This window comes from Schistocerca gregaria, chromosome 6 (assembly GCF_023897955.1).
Source record: "Schistocerca gregaria isolate iqSchGreg1 chromosome 6, iqSchGreg1.2, whole genome shotgun sequence".
NCBI classification, from domain to species: domain Eukaryota; kingdom Metazoa; phylum Arthropoda; class Insecta; order Orthoptera; family Acrididae; genus Schistocerca; species Schistocerca gregaria.
In genome coordinates this window covers 447,246,775-447,252,774 of record NC_064925.1, presented here as the reverse complement: position 1 = coordinate 447,252,774, position 6,000 = coordinate 447,246,775, and positions in this window count along the sequence as shown.

Genomic DNA, 6,000 nt, shown 5'->3' with positions numbered 1-6,000 from the left:
CAGTTAACAATCATTATTCTTAATCAAGCCTGCTATTATCTTCTTCCTCAAACCAACAGTAATTGAAATGGATATCTCATACCTTTCTAGAGTGAAGAGAGGCAGCATCATCTTAATGCAGTGCATTAGGTGATCATGCTATACATTCATCCTGCTCTACAGTCATGAGACCAAAATGACATTGGATACCATGAGATGTGGTAATATTTGACAAAATTTTAATATCCTGTAAGGCAGCTTCGCAAAAATATTAAATTCATGCACCAAAAAAGTCAGATATTTTGGGTGGCATTGGAAAATAAAATGATCAAATAATGTGTACCAAAAAATTATTTAAGCAACCATATTCTTACAAACTAAACTGTCTCATGTTACTTCAAATGATGGTTCTTATTGAATTGCCATCCAAAGTTCCATATGTCCTTATAATGTGGTAATTATTGACACAAACTACCTTCTTAAAAATACACATACTCAGATATTCTTTTTACTTTTATAAAAATATTTTACACATGCTTACAAAATAATTTAGATGTGTTCAGAAAACATTTGACGTAAGTTTAGAAACACATTAGCACACATCTTCAGAAAATATTGATGAATAATGACAATCTACTTAGAGCATACACCATAAATCTGCAATATGTTCTCGGTGAATGAAAACTTTATATTTCCTTCTCTGTTAGCTGGCAACACTCTGAAAATTTGGTGTTCATTTACAGTGTCGTCATAAGGAATCTCAGCAACAATAGATTTGCTGCCTTGATATGGGTGCAGAAATCTGATTTCCACTTCTTCAGCATCCATTCCTGATATAATTCCAACAAATTGTCTGTTTAGCTGTTTTCTTCAAATGATGTGTTTATTATCATTTGTTCAACATGGTATGTTAAATCTGCTTGGTACCTTTCTAAATAACAGTTTTCCTGATTTTACAGCGGCAACCACGTTTTCAAGATTTTGGGGGCTATAATCGTACCTTGGAAGAGGACCAAACCTCCTTCTATAAGTGTGCAGCACTGTTTAATATTCCCCAATGTAAGTAAATATCTGTAAAGAGTTTCTAGACATTAATGCAAGCGAGATATGAGGACAAACTACACTCCTGGAAATTGAAATAAGAACACCGTGAATTCATTGTCCCAGGAAGGGGAAACTTTATTGACACATTCCTGGGGTCAGATACATCACATGATCACACTGACAGAACCACAGGCACATAGACACAGGCAACAGAGCATGCACAATGTCGGCACTAGTACAGTGTATATCCACCTTTCGCAGCAATGCAGGCTGCTACTCTCCCATGAAGACGATCGTAGAGATGCTGGATGTGGATCAGCTTGCCATGCCATTTCCACCTGGCGCCTCAGTTGGACCAGCGTTCGTGCTGGACATGCAGACCGCGTGAGACGACGCTTCATCCAGTCCCAAACATGCTCAATGGGGGACAGATCCGGAGATCTTGCTGGCCAGGGTAGTTGACTTACACCTTCTAGAGCAGGTTGGGTGGCACGGGATACATGCGGACGTGCATTGTCCTGTTGGAACAGCAAGTTCCCTTGCCGGTCTAGGAATGGTAAAACGATGGGTTCGATGACGGTTTGGGTGTACCGTGCAATATTCAGTGTCCCCTCGACGATCACCAGAGGTGTGCGGCCAGTGTAGGAGATCGCTCCCCACACCATGATGCAGGGTGTTGGCCCTGTGTGCCTCGGTCGTATGCAGTCCTGATTGTGGCGCTCACCTGCACGGCGCCAAACACGCATACGACCATCATTGGCACCAAGGCAGAAGCGACTCTCATCGCTGAAGACGACACGTCTCCATTCGTCCCTCCATTCACGCCTGTCGCAACACCACTGGAGGTGGGCTGCACGATGTTGGGGCGTGAGCGGAAGACGGCCTAACGGTGTGCGGGACCGTAGCCCAATTTCATGGAGACGGTTGCGAATGGTCCTCGCCGATACCCCAGGAGCAACAGTGTCCCTAATTTGCTGGGAAGTGCCCGTGCGGTCCCCTACGGCACTGCGTAGGATCCTACGGTCTTGGCTTGCATCTGTGCGTCTCTGCGGTCCAGTCCCAGGTCGACGGGCACGTGCACCTTCCGCCGAGCACTGGCGACAACATCGATGTACTGTGAAGACCTCACGCCCCCGTGTTGAGCAATTCGGCGGTACGTCCACCCGGCCTCCCGCATGCCCACTATACGCCCTCGCTCAAAGTCCGTCAACTGCACATACGGTTCTCGTCCATGCTGTCGCGGCATGCTACCAGTGTTAAAGACTGCGATGGAGCTCCGTATGCCACGGCAAACTGGCTGACACTGACGGTGGCGGTGCACAAATGCAGCCCAGCTAGCGCCATTCGACGGCCAACACCGCTGTTCCTGGTGTGTCCGCTGTGCCGTGCGTGTGATCATTGTTTGTACAGCCCTCTCGCAGTGTCCGGAGCAAGTATGGTGAGTCTGACACACCGGTGTCAATGTGTTCTTTTTTCCATTTCCAGGAGTGTACATTCACAGTTCATTCTTAAAATTTAAGTAAGAAAATTATAAGGAAGTTATACTTACTACTTGTTTCTCTTCTAGCACAATGACGAAAATATTTGCATGAAGATAATTAATAATAATTGTAAACTAATCATAAATGAAACTTCCAATTGTAACAATGTATGTTCGAATCTTCTTGACAATGTGGAAAGCATAAACAGCAAAATTCATGTACAAAATAAAAGCCGCACATTCAGAGATCCCAACATATGAAGAGAAATATGTTCCTGACTGAATTTATCCTAGCACCAGATATTTTCCCATCTCAGAGTACTCTGTTCTCACTTGATTTGGATGATACTAAGGGTGAATATGTGGTACATCTCAGAACTAGAAGCTGAAAACAAGACAGCTGGCTCACATATTTTCGTTGGATGCTCAGAAGCACAACTGAGAGTACTATAATGCCAAGCACTGGATGGTGAGATACAACCTGGGAGACCAGGTATGGAATTCAACACCTGCGTAGGAAGTGAAGTTATTGGTAAAGTAACTTAAATACTACTTTGGGCCATAGCATATCCTTTGTCGTTAATTGGATGTCACATATGAAGCTGAAAGTTATAACCATTCAACAAGAAAGTGAAAATGTTGAGATGCTGTCCATGCCCTCAATATTAAGACCTATTACAGATCTTAGGCGCAGATTGACGATAGGGACTGCTTGTTATAGGAAATGACATCCTGCTCGATTATGATGTAGCTTCAGTATAGAGAAGATGATGTAGAATACAGTCCATACAGAGGACCATTGACAAGTTCTAAAGCTAGGATTCTGTAGTTGACTTCAATGACAACTTCTGAAACAGCAGGTCACAGTTTCTTCAGGAGAGGGAGCAATACCATGAGCTGTTGTGCATGCAAAATGGAATAGCGATTAGCATTGCTGGCTGGCATGCCTGCTGGTCGCCATTTTAAATCTAATCATCAGCAAATACTTATTATTTAGTATTTATACTCTCTCAGACTTTCTTTAAATTTATTATGTTTGTAATCTTTGCACATTCTGGAATATTAGAATTTGTATAAATAGCAGCACTCTCTGTGTCAGGGAAGCATTTGTTCTGTCTGTATGTTGCTGTCTGTAATAAATATGCTTCCATTGCTAAGAGTTGAACTTTATTGATGACTTTGCTTTTGTATTTGGACTTGATTTCAGTTACTACTGCATAACAATTTAGACAGTAGAGTCAGACCAGTTGCTAGACAGACTAAAGTGTCGTGTAAGTCCGCCAGTTGTCCTCATCAGAGGCCAGCTAACATTATCGACGTCATCATCTGTAGAGGAGAGGGGCGTGGGTAAGAGGAAGGGAAAGAGGTAGGCCAGTTGCTATATATATATATAAACAGAGGGAAATTCAAATATTGGCAGGAAATCTAAAAAACTTGTAATGACAAACGAACCCCGACTGTGCTAAGCAAAAAATCCAAGACAGCAACTAAAGTGGCCAAACTTAGGACAGCTTTGAGACCATCTACATCAGTGTCATTTAAACTCAAGTTGTTTCAGGCCTTAGATGCCCCAAACAAAGATGGTGAGGCATACTAAGACAGTCCAAGATTAGGCATTGTCCTACCATTATGAAATTTAAGAATTCAAGATGGCTGTCTCAGAATACTAGGACAGCCTCCATGACATCTGAATCCAACCTGGAGGACCCTGTGATACAGGTGCATTTGTTCTAAGTTTAGAATCCCGTCCTAAGTGTAAACTAGTGGGAAACAAAAATTAAGATCAAAAGTCACACAGTTTACATGTTTAAGCAATTTCACCCTCTCCAGTTGCACATACCACCTAAATTTGAAGCTGACATGTTCAAACTTTTGAAATAGTGGGATATTAAAAAATCATACTGTTCTAAGTTTAGAGTGATTATAAAATCAGAAATTCACTTATCCCAGTTTTAAAATGGTGACCAATTTAAGACCCCCATTAAACCTAAGATTAACAATTCAGAAGCTCTCTAACTGTTATAACTAGAACACTTGTTCTAACTTTAAAGCTGTATACCCACTGGTGAAACCTGTATGGTTGTCAAGCACTTGTCACTCCCATATGTAGGAATGGGTGAGGTATGCAGTTGCTTTTTATTCATTTAAACACACCCTGCCACTCTGCTCACAGATTCATGCTACTGCCACACAGTCCCGTGAAATTTCTCAATCATCAGTGGTCCACTCACAGCTGTGATTGTAGACTGCCATGTACAACTGGTTTGAGCCTTGCCTGAAGCTGTAGCAGCAACCTTGCCCAATCTCCACAGACTACATGATCAGACAGCATGCCCCTCAGTATTTGTGCACCCTATCAGATACATTATCCCAGTATGTGCCGATGATCACAAGATATTTGTGTCACCACACCATGTCACACAGTCTGTAATGCAGGTAGATGCAGGGCGACTATTGTTCCATAAGGGCTGCACACCTCACGACAGCTGACTGCATGAGTATACACTTAGCCATACCTTAATTTTAGAACTTGATGGCTTCTGGGCTCTCAGTCATTTGGAATGCGACTCTATTAACATTGAAAATGTGGGAAATCTATTTCCAACAACTGATATACACTCACATAACAAGGTTTTTTGTGTATATATCTCCTCATACAATAAACACAGACTTAAAGGGTATGAAACTCATTTATAGTTATCGCACAGAAACTCCAACAGTTACTCATTTCTCGATATATGACAGTGTTATTTTTTCACTAGCATCAGTTTTTCTTGTTGTAAACCACAAGCGAAGATTCGCTTAATAGAGCATTGGTTTACCTTTTACACCTATTACAGGGTCAGTTCTGTATGACACAAACTCTTGACAGGTTTCTGGAGTTATATGGCGTCAAATGTTTAGGAAAATCACGTCCATTTATGATTAGTAGTTGCGGTTTTCCATCGTTCCAAAAGAATGCATGCTAACCTCGAAGAGATTGATTCTGAGTCAGACTATACGTGAGGTAAGAAACTGTTTACTAATGTAAATAAACCCATGTAAGAACTCATAATGTGAATGAAATGATGACTTAACGCAATCCTACAGTCCTTAGACACATTTTTAAAATAAACTGAACTGGATAGTGCTACACCGATCTATTAGAGATGCATGGACACCAGACGTTTTCCTCACAACATAGACGTATCTACTTGACGGTTAACACTTAATGTAACTCCACTGCGTTCTGCAGTATAGAGATTCAGGAAGTTGTGTCTGTAACAATTTGTCAGCAATGTCAAGTTCGCTTCATATTCCAAGTACAGAGTTCTTTCTAGATACCACTGTGAACCGCCATTATAAGAATGGTTACCTGTGAGAGTCAGTGAAATTATGCCCTTTTGTGTGGAAATAATTCCACTCAGAGTGTAAACGTAATGCTGTTATAACTTACACTGCACTCCATATGGTAACATAGGATTTTCAGCAGATCAAGCATGTTATAGTAAACTCTT